At 42.6% G+C, this 17,640-nt stretch overlaps 1 long non-coding RNA gene across 2 annotated transcripts in view; it reads right to left on the bottom strand.

The window, feature by feature from the left end:
- LOC102157759 (uncharacterized) overlaps window positions 1–17,640 on the bottom strand; it is a 215,586-nt gene that overhangs the window by 32,441 nt on the left and 165,505 nt on the right. Inside the window, exons 4-6 of one of the 2 annotated variants that reach the window (XR_014840480.1) lie at window positions 14,225–14,424; window positions 12,881–13,053; window positions 3,820–5,683 (exon numbers count right to left, since the gene is read on the bottom strand). The exons of the other annotated variant lie outside the window; for it this stretch is intronic. This is a non-coding gene — a long non-coding RNA (uncharacterized LOC102157759). Of the gene's footprint in view, window positions 1–3,819; window positions 5,684–12,880; window positions 13,054–14,224; window positions 14,425–17,640 lie in introns of those variants that run through there. 2 annotated transcript variants of the gene reach the window in all.

The raw sequence follows: 17,640 nt of genomic DNA, 5'->3' as shown, positions 1-17,640 counted from the left end.
TAGTATATTTCCCAGTTCTTCTCTCCAATTTCAAAGGCAGAAGCAAAGAAAGGTACACTTTCTATTCCCAAGTGATTAAAACCCTCAAACCCTCATCCATGCCAAATTTGTACACCATTAATTTCCTTTTCTAAAAGTTAGTATATTTTTAAATGACAGCTTAGGCTGCAGGACAAAAGATTTCAAAGGGGAGTTTCTTTCCACTTCAGCTTCAAAGAGGGATTTGAAAGCAAGTCTGAACAACTTAAAGTTGCTGGATATCCCTGTTTATCTCAAAAACAAAACCAAAAACACTTAATCCTTTGTCTCAAATAAAACTCACCTACAAAAGATTTCTCTTTGCTCTCAGCAGTCATGTTCCTAATAAGCTTGTATATAGTCACTTGGTTTTGTTTGTTTTGTTTAGAGCCACACCTGAGGAATATTGAAGTTCCCAGGCTAGGGGTCAAATCAGAGCTGCAGCTGCCAGCCTATGCCACAGCCACACCAATCCAAGCCATGCCAGTGACCTACATCACAGCTCATGGCAAGGCCAAATCCTTAACCCACTGAGCAGGGCCAGGGATCAAACCCACACTGCTGAGGCACAACAGGAACTCCCCCAAGTGCTATCACATTAGTAGCTTGGGTCACTGCTGTGAAGCAGGGTCAATCCCTGGCCCAGGATCTTCTGCATGCTGCAGGCACAGACAAAAAATAAACTAAAATAAAAAATTAAATAAAAGTAAGGAAACAACTGCATGTGCAATAGCATCCAAAGGGGAAAAAAGACTTGGGAATAAATGTAACAAAAGAAGTGTAAAACATACACTCTAAAAACTCCAAAACATGGAGTTCCCGTCGTGGCGCAGTGGTTAACGAATCCGACTAGGAACCATGAGGTTGCAGGTTCGGTCCCTGCCCCTGCTCAGTGGGTTAACGATCCGGCGTTGCCGTGAGCTGTGGTGTAGGTTGCAGACGCGGCTCGGATCCCGCGTTGCTGTGGCTCTGGAGTAGGCAGGTGGCTATGGCTCCGATTCAGCCCGTAGCCTGGGAACCTCCATATGCCCCGGGAGCGGCCCAAGAAATAGCAACAACAACAACAAAAGACAAAAGACCAAAAAAAAAAAAAAAAAACAAAACTCCAAAACATAGTCGAAGGAAATCAAAGATCTAAATAGGCAAGAATATACAATGGAGAAAAGACAGTCTCTTCAATAAGTGATACTGAGAACACGAGACAGCTACATGTAAAAAAATGAATTGAGAACATTCTCTATCATACACAGAAATAAACTCAAGGAGTTCCCGTCGTGGCGTAGTGGTTAACGAATCCGACTAGGAACCATGAGGTTGCGGGTTCGGTCCCTGCCTTTGCTCAGTGGGTTAAGGGTCTAGCGTTGCCGTGAGCTGTGGTGTAGGTCGCAGACGTGGCTCGGATCCCTCGTTGCTGTGGCTCTGGTGTAGGCCGGTGGCTATAGCTCTGATTTGACCCCTAGCCTGGGAACCTCCATATGCCGAGGGAGCGGCCTAAGAAACAGCAAAAAAAGGACAAAAAAATAAAAATAAAAAATAAACTCAAAATAGATTAAAGACCTAAATGTAAAACCAGATACTATAAACCTCTTAGAGGAAAACATAGGCCAAACACTCGCCAACATAAACCACAGAAATATCTTCTCAAATCCACCTCCTAGAGTAATGACAATAAAAACAAAGCTAAACAAATGGGATGCAATTAAACTTAAAAGTTTCTGCATAGCAAAGGAACCCTAAACAAAATGAAAACCCAGTCCACAGTATAGGAGAAAATATTGCCAATGTATGGACTGACAAGGGAACATCCACCAAAATTTATAAACATCTCCTGCAGCTCAATACCAAAAAAAACAAACGCCATCAAAAAATAGGTAGAAGATCTAAACAGACAATTCTCCAAAGAAGACATAGGGATGGCCAAAAAACACATGAAAAGATGTTCAGCATCACTCATTGTTAGAGAAATGCAAATCAAAACCAATATGAGGTACCACCTTACATCTGCCAGAATGGCCATCATCCAAAAGTCTGCAAACAATAAGTGCTGGAGAGGGTGTGGAGAAAAGGGAACCCAATTACACTGTTGCTGGGAATGTACTGAAAGGATGAAAATGCAACCTGACCCTCCCAGAACCCAGGAAGTTAATAAGAAGCTCTAGGAGTTCCCGTCGTGGCGCAGTGGTTAACGAATCCGACTAGGAACCATGAGGTTGCGGGTTCGATCCCTGCCCTTGCTCAGTGGGTTAACGATCCGGCATTGCCGTGAGCTGTGGTGCAGGTTGCAGACGCGGCTCGGATCCTGCGTTGCTGTGGCTCTGGCGTAGGCCGGCAGCTACAGCTCCGATTAGACCCCTAGCCTGGGAACCTCCATATGCCGCGGGAGCGGCCCAAAGAAATAGCAAAAAAAAAAAAAAAAAAAAAAAAAAAGAAGCTCTAAATGCCCTCGAATTCCAGACCCTGTTCCCTATAGGTAAAAGTTCATACTTTTTGCTGTTTTAGGGCTTGCTTTCTGTTCTGTACAAAACTATGTGGAAGAGGAAAAACAGGCCCCTGAGTATGTGCCTCTATGCATGAAACTTCTTGAAACTGCTTGAGATAACAGGGAAAAGGGTTCCTAACTGCTTGTTTGGCTTCTGTAAAGCTGCTTGCATAAGCTAAAAAGAGAAGTTAATAGCCTAACCGACCCCAGTAAGATTGGGTGCGCCACAAAATGTTGAAAATCCTGATAAATATATCTTGGCGACAATATGTCTCCCCCACCCAGGGACAGGCACAAACACGTAACTCCAGAACAACTTAAAATTAATTGGTCCACGAAGCGCGGGCTCTCAAAGTTTTGAATTGACTGGTTTGTGATATTTTAAAATGATTAGTTTGTAAAAGCGCGGGCTTTGTTGTGAACCCCATAAAAGCTGTCTCGACTCGGGGCCTCAGTCCTCTACCCCTGCGTGGCGTACGACTGTGGGCCCCAGCGTGCTTGGAATAAAAATCCTCTTGCTGTTTGCATCAAGACCTCTTCTCGTGAGTGATTTGGTGTGTCGCCTCTTCCGAGTCCGGACGAGGGGGATTTTCACTCGACTGGCCTTTCAGTACATTGGTGCACCCACTGTGGAAAGCAGTATGGAGAGTCCTCAAAAAATTAAAAATAGAATTACCATTTGATCCAGCAATCCCACTCCTCAGCAAATATCCAGAGAAAACCATGACTCGAAAAGATACATGTGCTTCAACGTTCACTGCAATTCCATCTACCTTTGATCAGGTTACTTAATCACCAAACCTTCATTTGCCTTCATTTCCTCATGTGCAAAGGAGGTTATAATCTCTCTGATGTATAAGTGCCCTGTGAGTTACAACATAAGTATATAGTACTAACTACCATCTGGCATCCTACAGTTAAGGATACTGAGGGCTGGGTGGGGCCAAGCATGGACCTGATCTTACCCTAGGGAAAGATTTTTGAGCATCTGCAATGCACAGGCAACAAAGAGGGTCTCAATGTGTCTCCAAGGGCTCCAAGGAGGGGCCAGGGCTGTGGAAGCCAGCAACTGCAGCACATGTCTCCACAACCACTACCCACTGAGGTGACATGAAGCTCAAGAGCCACACTGAAAGGAACAGGCCAGCCTCCAAGGAAGCCATGTATTTTGTGTTAAAGCTCCCAAAAAGTTAATAAGAAGAGTAGCCCTCTGAGGACCTGTCCTTACATGATTGTCTCAGCAATCAAGAGAAGGTTGGAGACATGCCTGAAAGAGAAATAATTCAAATAACTCAGTGTACACCAAACTCAGAAACAACTTCTTTTTGTTGTTGTTGTTGTTGTTGTTGTTGTTGTTGTTGTTGCTATTTCTTGGGCCACTCCCTCGGCATATGGAGGTTCCCAGGCTAGGGGTTGAATCGGAGCTGTAGCCACCGGCCTACGCCAGAGCCACAGCAATGTGGGATCCGAGCCGCGTCTGCAACCTACACCACAGCTCACGGCAACGCCGGATCGTTAACCCACTGAGCAAGGGCAGGGACCGAACCCGCAACCTCATGGCTCCTAGTCGGGTTCATTAACCACTGCGCCACGACAGGAACTCCAGAAACAACTTCTAAAGCTAATTAGAGAATCACAGAATCACAGAAAACTGAAAGGGTCATTTATCCAAGCTTCCACCTGATGTTACATCTCCTTTACAACCCACTCTCCTCTCAGTGGTTACCTGGTTTCTCCTCCAGCTCAAGCAGCTGGGGGCGCACAGTGCCTCCTGAGTCAGGCCATGCTGACCAACAAGAATATATGACCTGGTCCTAATTCTTCTTGTTGTTGAGCCAGAACTGGCCTTTCTGTAGCTCCCATCCTTAATATTAGTTAAAGAAAAAAAAAAATCCTGAGGACCTGAGAGAACAAATCTGTGCTCTTCTACCTGACAGCTCCTCCCAAATAGTTAGGGGCCAAGCCCTCACCCACTGCTTATTCCTTTTTTCACCACACTAACAGTAAAGGATCCAGGTTTCTTCTTCCTTATTAATTGCATTAGATGAAAAGAACAAGGACTTTATCCACTTCATAGCGAGCCCCTGGAACTGAGAAACAGGAAAGGAGCAAAGTGCTCAGCTGCACTTTCCTGAGGTCAGTCCCCAATCCCAGCACGTGCATAAGAGCACCCCTGACCACACAGAGATCACTGCACATGGAACAAAAGTCTCAGCTCAGGCTGGGGAATGGCGTGCCTGCTGCCTTCACTCACCTGAGGCCAGCCTCAGGGTAGTCTCTCCCCTGTGGAGTGGTGGCTGGAAGTCAAGGACCCCATCACCCAGAGTCTTAATGGACACCCAGCTTGCTGAGGTCTGATGGGCCCAACTGCCCACTCCAGGGTCTCTGAATGTCCTGCTTAAAGTGCCAGTACCTCACCACGTGATCCCAGGGACTCACAAGGATTCCAGGTGCTTGAATTGCTGCAGCTGCTGCGAGTTGGGCTGCAGCCATTTCTGCTCCCTGGCATCACTGCAGCTCCTGCTCCTGGGCCTCCTGAAGCTGCTGCATGCCCGGGGACCACAGGTTGTATCTCCTGGGCCACTACCACCTCTTTGCCAAGGCAGCCTGCAGCAGAAACTCCAGCACTTCCTCCAAGTCATGCATGCCTGGCTCCACAGCGTCCCCTCTTGCCAACACCCAGCTGTTGGCCAGTCAGCCAGGTGTCCCCTAAGAAGCTGCCTGCACTCCTCTGCCCACCCCTGCCCCACAGGCCCATGGGTCAGCAAGGTGATCTGAGCTCTGCAGGCCCTGGCATCAGATCCCCAGCTGCTGCCGGCTTCTGGAGTACACCTCCTGGCAGTGGTGGGGAGCGCTGGAAGTGAAGAAGCTGTGGCAAGAAGCTGAAGTAAGAAAAATGTTGAACCAATAATTATGTATTAAAATTTCATATTGTACAATACAGAGAATGTAGCCAGTATTTTGTAATAACTAATGGAATGTAACCTTTAAAATTGAATAAAATTTTAAAAAATTGTACAAGGAATAAAGCAAATACTCAAATATTTACGTATGTTAATGCTTTAAAAACATTTCAATTATGCTCAGTTCTGTGAAGACATATGGAGTTACCTCTTCTAGTGGTTAGCCAGGAAGTCTTCCCAGGTGAGGAAGCAAATCAGCAGAGGCTGAAAGGGTGAATAGGACCTGGTGGAGCAAAGACAAAAGGAAAGTATTCCAGGAGGCAGGGCAACCCAGGGAAAGGCACTCTAAGTGCAGGAGAGACAGAAGGCCAATGCGGAGCTGGAACCTGGGAAGCAAGGAGCAGAACCATGTGATGAAGCTGGAGAGGCAAACCAGATGAGTTTGTTACCCCTGTGAAGGACCTGGATCTCAATGCCAAGTGTGGTAGGAAGGTAATGAAGAAAATATAGTAGGTAAAAGTTATTATCAGACTTGAGTTTTAAAGATTTCTCACCACACCGTATGGCACCACACTCTGTAATGCCATGCATGGCCTACACATTTCAATGTAGAGATCTTCCTCTATGACTGATATTTATTCATTCCATAAATATTTATTTGTACTGATGACTGCTACCTTCATGGCTTTCAAACTGTGGGTCAAGAGTCATTAAAGGATTGTGAAATCAACTTAGGGAATTGCCAGCAATATTTTAAACAATGAAACTAAACAGAAAAGAATAGAAAACATAAATACCAGAGCGAACCACACATACATATGTTAAGGTGTTTATTCTTTCCAAACTTATTTTGTTCCATGGTTAAGGCAAAAAAAAAAAAAAAAGTTTTGAGATCTGTATTTTAAGTATTAAATGGTCTAATATGCTTAGCCTAGTGCCTGGCACATATTATAGCTATTGAGAGATTGGATCAATGAATAAATGGCCTTTTTTTACCTCAATGAATTTTATTATGTTTATAGTTATACAACTATCATCACAACCAAATTTTATAGCATTTCCATCTCAAACCTTCAGTGCATCCCCCCACCCACCAACCTGTCTCAATGAACATTGGAGTACATGTGCCTTTTTGAGTCATGGTTTTCTCTGGATAGATGTCCAGGAGTGGGATTGCTGGATGAAATGATAATTCTATTTTTAGTCTTCTGAGGAATATCTATACTGTCTTATACAATGGTTGCACTGATTTACATTCTGACCAATAGTTTAATAGGGTTCCCTTTTTCCACACCCTCTCCAGCATTTACTCTTTGTAGACTTTTTGATGATGGCCATTTCATGGTAGCACTGTTTTCAATAGCCAAGACATGGAAACAACCTAAATACCCATCAACAGAGGAACAGATAAAGAAGATGTGGTACATACACACAATGGAATATTACTCAGCCATAAAAAGGAATGAGATAATGGCATTTGCAGCAACATGGATGGACCTAGAAATTATTATGCTAAGTGAAGTCAGCAAGACACAAATGACATATGCTATCACTTATATGTGGAATCCAAGAAAATGACACAATGAACTAATTTGCAGTACAGAAACTGACTCACAGACTTTGAAAACCTTATCATTACCAAAGGAGACAGGTTTGCAGGGGAGGGATGGACTGGGGGGTTTGGGATGGAAACACTGTAAAACTGGGTTGTGATGATCATTGCACAACTATAAATATAATAAAATTCATTGAGTTAAAAAAAGAAATATTTAGGTAGATTTTTAAAAGTCAAAAAACAAAACAAAGCAAAACAAAAAAAACAAGATGGCCATGTACCCAAAGCAATACACAGATTCAATGCAATCCCTAGAGGAACCATTAAGGAGTAGAGAAAATTTTGAAAGTTGATGGATAATTCACTATCTTGATTGTACAAATGGTTTCAGGGTTGTGTACACATGAAAACTTAGCCAGCTGCAGACTTAAAATATGTGCAGTTTATGGTATGTTACTTATACCTTACTAAAGGTGCTTACATTGTGAGATGTACTTCTTAAGTTTGAAAAACAGTACAGGACTAAAAACTCACTGAAGAACCTGAAGCATAAGAAAACTAAAATTACTTCTGGGGATAACTGACAACTATGCTTCTATTCTAGTATGATAGTTTATCTGAACAAAACATTACTATGAGAAATGCAAACTCACAAAAATAAAAAATAGAAATGACATTTTTGTCCCCCTGGTAATCACGCCATTTCCTCATGCTCATACAGTTGCTTTATATCATAACTTTTTAGTGTTCTACTCAATTTGATATTTTTAAAGAGAGCAATAACCTTGCTGTATTTTCCTTGAACTTTTAGATTGCTCTTTTATGTACAAGACGCCCAATCTCTGTATGTGTCTATAGAAAGTTAAACTCTATCTATAAATTTCAGCAAATACTGTAATTTGCTTTAGGAATTTGCAGCAGCACTGAAACTGTCTAGAAAACACACCCTTTCAGAAGATGAACCCTGGATGGTTTCCTTAAATATGTGAATTCAGTGATCAAAATTTTCTATGACGCTGCCACCGCCTGTAACTGATGCAGAGGTTACGCCCACGCTGCTGCCGAAGCCACCCAGGTAACCCTGGGCCAACGCACTGCAGAGGTGCCCCACAGATTCCACCCACAGAAATCTCCCCCAGTGCAGACAGCATGCTGCCCATGCTCCATCCGTGTCCAGGCGGGTGCTCCCTGGACTCCACCGCCTCCTCCCCCAATCTCATTCTCTCCACCTCTTCCTCCACCAGCTCCCTCTCTTCTCCCACTTTTCTTCCTCCCCATCCCCTTTCCTCCCCTCTCCTTTTCCCTCCCCACCTTCTTCATCTTGATTCCCCACCCCCCATCCCCTTGACTCTTCCCTCCCTGCCCTCGCTCTCTCCCTTGCCCTCTGCACAACCCCACCAAGACAGAGGCGGGCACTGGTGTTGTTGCACTGCTGTCTTGGCAGGGGAGGAGTCAGGATCCCAGAAAGTAGCTTGATGAGCGTCCAAAGTAGCAGTGGAAGTTTGGAGGGGCCTCCATCTTGGTCCCTGCTCTCCATGTCACCAATCCCGGGCTTGGCTGTGGCAGGGCCAGGTCCCTGCTGAATCACATGCCTCCATTCCAGAGGCCCAAGGAAAGTAAGCGCCATTGCAACCACGCCCACTCATGGGCCTCCTCTCCTGCTCCTGGCCCGCATGCCTTCAGTTCTCCTCTCCCTGACCCCTGGGGTGGGGGATGGGGGCAAGGTGTAGTGGGGCACCAAGCTTGGGGACATAGTGCTCTGGCTCTGGGGGGGTGGTTCAGGGGCAGCAGAGGAAATGGATGCAGGGGGGCGTGCACTGGAGGGGACAGATTGAAGCCAAGCACAGGGACTAGCTTGGGTTCCTTGGGAGCCAGTCCTGCTGGGGTGGGAGGACTACCCAAGGATGGGAGCCCCTTTCTGCTCCATTTGCTGGTACACTCAGTACTCTTCACCTCCTGGCCTCCGGTCTCTGGTGGGTTTCCCTCTGGGTCAAGAAAATTGTTTAAAGTGATGCAACCAACAGTGGCTTAATCTCCAAAATATACAAACAACAACCCAATGAAAAAATGGGCAGAAGACGTGAACAGACTTTACTCCATAGAAGATATACAGATGGCCAACAGGCACATGAAAAAATGTTCAACATCACTAATGATTAGAGAAATGAAAAAAACTACACTGAGGTACCACTTCATGCTGGTCAGAATGGCCATCCTTAGTAAGTCTGCTTTGCCTGGGGGTGGTGAGGATTACAAGACATATTGATATAATGTATATATAATGGTAAGGAGAAAATATCTAGTGTCCCACCCCAATACATTGGTTGTGTGGATTGCCAACTGCACTGCAGCAACTCAGTCCTAACTTCTTCCATCAACAAGAGAGAATGTTTAATTAGGGAGAGTCCCAATAATGTTACTTTCCTAGGTCTCATGCAAAAGCAGGTGGTTAGGACAGATGTTCTGGTGGAGCCAGCAAGGTGGGGGTTTGGTGGTGGTACAAACCCAAATTTAATTCCCCCCATTTGACACCACACTTCTGGATGAGCCACACACTAAATAGTTCATATTTCAACTGAGAGTAAAAGAATCATTTTAAGTATAGGCTAATTGTATTCTAGTTTTTCCTTCCTTTTTTCTTTTCTTTTCTTTCTTTTTTTTTTTGGTTGATACCTGTGCAGGTATTGAACCTGTGCCACAGCAATGGCCCAAGCCATAGCAGTGACAATGCCAGATCCTTAACCCACTGCACAAGAAAACTCCTTTTCTTCCTTTTTAAAGTGATAAAAATCAATAATGGAAAGTCATGCCCGCTTTCTCTTTTTCCTTAGATGTTTTTCCTACCTAAAACTCTGCACCTATTTTAATTATGATAATATTCTTCTGTTTTCCCAAGGAAAGGCATTCCATGTGGTCTTGGCACCAGGAATTCACTTTTTGCTCACTGTCCTTTCAAGTGGCTGATACAGAATCAACAGCAGCATTTCTGAATTTGATATAATCTATATAATCTATACCCTGTGGTGATCTCTATTGACAGAAGAGCTGACCAGCTTGAACAAACTCTAGTGTATTGAAGCATTTGCACAACACAACATATGTACCCACAGCCTACTGTCTAAAATGCAAGGAATCACCAGGTACCATCACTATTCTTTCACCATCTTGGAAAGATGATAAATGACTCCTTTCCTTGCTTTAAATTGAGAATATGACTAGCTCTTCAAACTACTGATAATAGGGAGCTCTTATGCTTAAGAGTAAATTGAGACAAGTACTAGATTAGTAACAGGTATAAGTGCAAAGTGGTTGTTGGGTATTAGTTTCTTAGGGTTGCCACAGCAAAATACCACAGACTAGGTGTCTTAAACAACAGAAATTCATTCTTGCAGTTTTGAAGATAGGAAGTATAAGATCAAGGTGTCTGCAGATTAGATTTCTCCACAGACCTCTCTCCTTGACATATAGACAGATGGCCAGCAGATAGATATCAGCCTTCTCAGTGCATCCTCACATGCCTTAAACCCTGAAACAGGGGCCCTGATGTCTCTTCCTCTTTCTTCCTTTCTTTCTTCCTTCCATCTTATTTTTTTTAGGGCCGCAACCAAGGCATATGGAAGTTCCCAGGCTAGGGGTCGAATCAGGCTGCAGCTGGTCAGCCTACATACACCACAACCACATCAATACCACATCCAAGCCACATCTGTCACCTACACCACGGCTCAGGGAAACACCAGATCCTTAACCCCCTGAGCAAGGCCAGGGAACAAACCAGTGGCCTCATGGATACTAGTAGGCCTTGTTACCACTGAGCCACCACAGTAACTCTTTTTTTTTCTTTTTAAGGCGACATCTGTTGCATATGGAATTTTCCAGGCTAGGGGTTGAATCAGATCTGCAGCTGCTGGCCTACATCACAACCACAGCAATGAGGGATCCAAACCACATCTGTGACCTCCAGCATAGCTCACAGCAACACCAGATCCTTAACCCACTGAGCAAGGCCAGGGATCAAACCTGCATTCTCATGGATACTAGATGGGTTCTTAACCCACTGAACCACAATGGGAACTCCAGAATTTGCTTCTTTTTAAAGGTTGAATAGTATTCTGTTGAACATATATATATCACATTTTCTTTATTCTAAAATTCATTTGTTAATAGACACTTAGGTTGTTTCTGTATCTTGACTGCTGTGAGTAATCCCACAGGGAACATGGGCATGCAGAGATCTCACAGAGGTATTTCAGTAATTTAACTTCAAAAGGAGAAAAGAATGATATGCAAGCATTTAAAAATAACAAACAATTAAAAATCCAATATCTCAGGTCATATTCATTTCAGTGGACAGTAGAGACAACACAGAAGCAGCCCCTCCTTCAACTGCCCTTTGCTATGCTGACACTCCTGAGAGCAATACCAGAGGAGGGGAGACAGGTGATGGAGGGTTAGGGTACCAGTTTCACCCACTTCCCACAGACACAGGTATTCAAAAGAGAAATTAAGTCATAAAAATGCAAAATTCTGATTATTAGCACAAATCTATGTTTGAGAAATGATGATCATACCTTCTTAAAAACTTGAATGAATAATTACAAAATGTAGTGCAAATAATGAGCTGGCTAACTTTTTGAGGATCAGTGACAAGTTCATGGAACATCAAAAGTACTGTGGGGGAGTTCCCATTATGGCTCAGTGTAAAGAACCTGACTAGTATCCATGAGGATGTGGGTTCAATCCTTGGCCTTGCTCAGTGGGTTAAGGATCTGGCATTACTTCAAGCTGTGGTGTAGGTCACAGATTCAGCCTGCATCCCACATTGCTGTGGTTGTGACATAGGCTGGCAGCTGTGGCTCTGATTCAGCCTCTAGCCTGGAAACTTCCATATGTTACAGTGCACCTCTAAAAAGCAAAAAAAAAAAAAAAAAAAAAAATGTACTCATTGAGGTACATCATAAAATCCAACATGATACAAACATATATTCAAGGAATAGGATATAATCAATGTCATTTTGAAAAAAAAAAGTGTTAGCTCATTTTTAGATATTCATACAATATTTTGCTAAATATGGTCTTATTTAATGTGTTCCAGGTTAACACTACCCAATAGAACTTTCTGCAATATATATATCTGCTGTCCAATAGGGCTCCAATAGCCGTAGGTTAGTACTGAGCACTTGGAATGTGGTAAGTGCCACTAAGAAATTCAATTTTTAACTTTGTTTTATTTAAATGAATGTAAATTCAAATAACTCCATGTGGCCAGGGGCTATCCTACTAGAAATTCAGCTCTAAAGAATACCTGCCTTCTCATTTGCTTCAAAAGGGATTTTGTCTTCCTTTTCCAACCCTGCCCAAGGTCATCTAAGAGGCAGGCAGACATATTTTCTCCCTACATTGTGCTTCCATAAGACATCCTGCATTTCTTTATTTTAGAACTTACCCACAGAACAGAAATTATACAAGTGTGGGCTTCCCCTGGTATTTTGTAATCTGTATAAAGACAGGACAGTGTTTTATGTAGTCATTTTAGTCATCTTAGCAACCAGCAGAGGACCTGATAATTTGCAGGCTCTCATTATATTTTTTGAAACAAATGAACAGAAAGAAGCTATAAGCAGCTGATTAAACAGGGAAGTTCAAAAGGAAGATTCAATATTTGTGTACAACTGTCTTTGTTTGCCATTTATTTTCTTATTCCCACTCATAAAAAACATTTTTTTCTTTCTCAAAATCCTAGCAATGTTGTACAGATAGTGTTTCTGCTAAAGTAATTTCAAATAAGCTGTATGGTGCCCTTGTGATTTATAGCTACAACCCTCTGCACACTCACCCTCAAACAGAGATGGTGGGTCAAGAACCATCAGAACACACTGTTTCACTGTGTTGAAAACCTGAAAACAACACAAGATGCAGCACACGTACCATCACCAACATCGAAATCCTTGAAAGCCATTTTGAAGCGAATCATCAAGAAGGATTTCACCCTTCCGTATGAGCATCATGGTGTATTTTGTCATGTCAACTGTACACCCCACAATGTCACCTGCTTGCCAAGAATTTCCATACTGTTCATTTCCCTGATGGCAACACTGGGCCTAGGGACAGAAGAGTCACTGTCACAGGGAAAGATAGGAAAACAGCACCTGCCCACCACCACTGGCATGAGTCGCAGGAGCCCTTCTGTTACCCTAGAAGGAGGTGGGAGTATAGTCAGTACATCATCTACCACCCTGCTCTAAGAGCAAGGAGGAGCTGCCCAGGGATTCTGAATGCCTAATATCAGCATGGTGTATCACTGAATCCTGAGAAAACCCAAATGCTGCTTCAGCATTTTGAGTCTATTTTTTTTACAAAAATCTAACCCTACCCACTTTCAATGAACAGAAAAACTATGTCTTTAGAAATTTATATTTTCACTACAATTAGAACGCTTCTTAGGATATGGGTTGTTTGTTTCTACTTCCCCCAATACAGAGAATTATGGGCAGAGACTCAAGCTGGGAATTTATCATTGAAAATGACATTCTAATTTTCATCTACTTCAGAAGAAAATCCCACTCCTTAAAACCAATGGCATTCACACTGGAGCAAAATAGAACTCTAGGAGCATTTTGGTATATACAAACCAAAAAAGTTCAAATCAAACCTAAAAATATTCTTTTTCTTTTTTTTTTGGTCTTTTTTTTTTGTCTTTGTTGTTGTTGTTGTTGCTTTCTTGGGCCGCTCCCGCGGCATATGGAGGTTCCCAGGCTAGGGGTTGAATCGGAGCTGTAGCCACCGGCCTACGCCAGAGCCACAGCAACGCGGGATCCGAGCAGTGTCTGCGACCTACACCACAGCTCACCGCAACGCAGGATCGTTAACCCACTGAGCAAGGGCAGGGACCGAACCCGCAACCTCATGGTTCCTAGTCGGATTCGTTAACCACTGCGCCACGACGGGAACTCCAAAACCTAAAAATATTCTTAAGATATATCCTGAAAGAGTAAGCCCTAAACTGAATATGTATATCAACACCATTTTATATTTATAGGTAAAATCTCACAAATACATCTGATATATGTGATGGGCTAGGATGACTCATCTTTTTGATATGATAGATACTCAATATTTTATATATTAAATTTTGCTGTATTACTGTACCTTCAAAAGGAACAGAGGTGGAGGTCTGGCAGTGTGGGAGCTCACAGCATGTGGTTGCTTGTGCAGAGCAGCCACAACTACAGGGCCCCACAAACCATAGTGTCCCCAGCAAAGTGCACTCACCTCAAAGCCATCAGAAGCAAAGGCACATTCACCTGAGCCAAGTTCCTGATTGGGTTGACAACCTGGCCTGCTCCAGCCAACTCACATTTCTCCAGCCATGACACCCTTGGATGCAAAATACCACCTTCCTGCCATCAGGGTGTAAATTTTCTTAGCACAGAAGATCTGGAATCTTTCCCCTGTGCTGCTGCACACCTCAGCTGTGAATGTAAAGGGATTCTGGTGATTGTTGGATGAGATAGTAACACATAATTAACATGTAACATCAGTCATTAAGGGTTCAGGGGTAATTATGATACCTTATATTCTTACATAGGTTCATATTTTAAAAGTGTTTTTGAATATGTGATCAGCCTTGGTTGGGTGGAACCAGTGGAAATCATTCAGGCAGCTTCCTTTGTAGGTGCTGGTTTTTAAGCTTCACCAACACTGTAAGGGCAGATGATGTAAGTTTTTTTTGTCCTGTAGAAAAAAGCCTACTAGCCACTTGTTAGTTTGATAATGGGAGATCCACTTGAGGGCATGAGTGGGAAGAAGCCTATATAAGAGGTTGAAACTGTTCTGCATAAGAAACAGACACCTGTGGGTGGGAGGGAAAAGGGAACAAGCAGCCAGGAAGTGAGGGAAAGAGAGAAGGCAGAGAGAGAGTGCATGGGAGAGAGAGAGAGACAGACATACAGACAGAGAGCAAGAGAGTGGGAGGGAGATCACCGTACATTAGTAGAAAAAAGGTAACCACTAATAAGTTTCCCAGACAGGATGTTGAAGGGCATGTTTTCCACTACACCACACCTTGACTGTGCTAGACATGCACATGTTGCATCAGAGAGATCTGAGGAAATAATGAAAGGATCAGTGTGGTGTAAAGGGGAAAATATCTTAGGAAATGAGATGTACGTGGGCTGGAGTGTGCCAGGAGTGCAATACCACTAAGCCCACTGTTCTTTCCACTCTGCCTCCAGTAGCTGGCACAGCTGGTGGGTGCCAGTTAAATAGTAGTTCTCATTTGTCCTCAAGAGTTAGGAAAGACCTTATAAATGATAAAACTTCAATAAAAGCTTAACTACTGATATGACCAAATAAATAAAAACAACTGAGACAAGCTCTAAAGATTGCCAGTAAACACACAATTAGATCATCTCTCTTTCTCTCTCTCTTTTTTTTTTCACAGCCACACTAGCATATGGAAGTGCCTGAGCTAGGGGTCAAATCAGAGCTCCAGGTGTTGGCCTGTGCCACAGCCATGACAACGTTGGTTCTGAGACTCATCTTTGATGTTTGACACACCCTAAAGCAATGCTGCATTCTTAACCCACTGATTGTGGCCAGAGATTGAATCAGCATCCTTGTGGATTCTTTCAGGTTCTTAACCCACTGAGCAAAAGCCACAATGGGAATTGCCTATATCTCTTTTTTAAAATAAGCAAATTCTATTGAGCCAGAAAAAAAAAAAAAACAAAAACAGTGAACACATTTCCATATGTTGATCATGTTTATTTGCACATATAAATACAGTATATTTTATTTTACATAATAGACACACTAGCAATGCTCATCAAATCATATGGTATCTTTTTACTATACAATATATTTTCATCATTAAAGTGGCTGAACACTCTTTCCTTGTAGGTCTCTTTAGCCATTTAATGAACCAATCCCTTACTGGGAGATGTTTACATAGTTTTTATTTTCTCATTTGCTTATTTTTGTATATAATGCTATAATACTAATGTTTGTGTACCTGTGCAGAGTTTGAAAATTATTTCCTTAGTTTAGATACCTAGGAGATTAACTATTGGCTCAAAAGGTACATGTTTAATTTTTTTAATGCATATTTGCCAAACTGACCTCCAGAAAAATTGTTCCAATCAACCATCCTACCTATCTTGCATGGCCCTGCCACTTCCCCACAAAAAGAATTTTGTCAGTTTTCCTTTGAATGGTCTTTAATTTCTACATTTGCTTGAGTTCAGAGCTTTAAGAAGGCTAGGTTTAGAGTTAGGCAGACTCTGGTTTGAAATAGCTCTGCCACTAACTAGCTATGAGTCAGATCATCTTAACAATTTAAGATTAGATTGGAGTAACAAAAAAAGATAAAAAGGGAGTTCCTGTTGTGGTGCAGCAGAAAGGAATCCAACTAGGAACCCGAGGTAGTATGTTTGATCCCTGGACATACTCAGTGGGCTAAGGATCCAGTGTTGCCATGAACTGTGGTGTAGGTTGTAGATGTGGCTCAGAATAAGTAAATTGATGAATAAATTTTAAAATGAGACATTTATACTACCGTATGGAGCAGATAGCACAATGTTTTCTGAAGAGAAAGTTTGCTTTTGTTACATTCAAGTTGGCAGTGGAAAGGGGTTTGGATGAGAGAAGCATCTTGTTGGTGAAGGGAAAAATTTTCTAGGCATTGGGGATCTGGCATGCTACCATGACCTCAGGGTTCCTAGTTGGATTCATTAACCACTGAGCCATGACAGGAACTCCCAAAGAATTTTTTTACTTACCTCATGATATTCTATCACAAAGATAATTAAGAAGTGATGCTATGTCATCCCTGGTTGCTGTTGCTAAGATTTTTTTTTAATAATTTTTTTTTTATTTTCCCACTGTACAGCAAGGGGTCAGGTTATCCTTACATGTATACATTACAATTACATTTTTTCCCCAGCCTTTCTTCTGTTGCAACATGAGTATCTAGACAAAGTTCTCAATGCTATTCAGCAGGATCTCCTTGTAAATCTATTCTAAGTTGTGTCTGATAAGCCCAAGCTCCCGATCCCTCCCACTCCCTCCCCCTCCCATCAGGCAGCCACAAGTCTCTTCTCCAAGTCCATGATTTTCTTTTCTGAGGAGATGTTCATTTGTGCTGGATATTAGATTCCAGTTATAAGTAATATCATATGGTATTTGTCTTTGTCTTTCTGGCTCATTTCACTCAGTATGAGATTCTCTAGTTCCATCCATGTTGCTGCAAATGGCATGATGTCATTCTTTTTTATGGCTGAGTAGTATTCCATTGTGTATATATACCACCTCTTCCGAATCCAATCATCTGTCGATGGACATTTGGGTTGTTTCCCTGTCCTGGCTATTGTGACTAGTGCTGCAATGAACATGCGGGTGCACACATCTCTTTTAAGTAGAGTTTTGTCCGGATAGATGCCCAAGAGTGGGATTGTGGGGTCATATGGATGTTCTATGTATAGATTTCTAAGGTATCTCCAAACTGTTCTCCATAGTGTCTGTAGCAGTTGACATTCCCACCACCAGTGCAGGAGGGTTCCCTTTTCTCCACAGCCCCTCCAGCACTTATTTGTGGATTTATTAATGATGGCCATTCTGACTGGTGTGAGGTGATATCTCATGGTAGTTTTGATTTGCATTTCTCTTATAATCAGTGATGTTGAGCATTT

Source organism: Sus scrofa, chromosome 3, assembly GCF_054392235.1.
Source record: "Sus scrofa isolate SSC_HxYL_T2T_F1_AM1 chromosome 3, Sscrofa_HxYL_maternal_Yorkshire_Landrace_v2.0, whole genome shotgun sequence".
Lineage (NCBI taxonomy): Eukaryota > Metazoa > Chordata > Mammalia > Artiodactyla > Suidae > Sus > Sus scrofa.
Note: the sequence above shows the minus strand (reverse complement) of the source record. Positions and strands in the feature narration are given on the sequence as shown.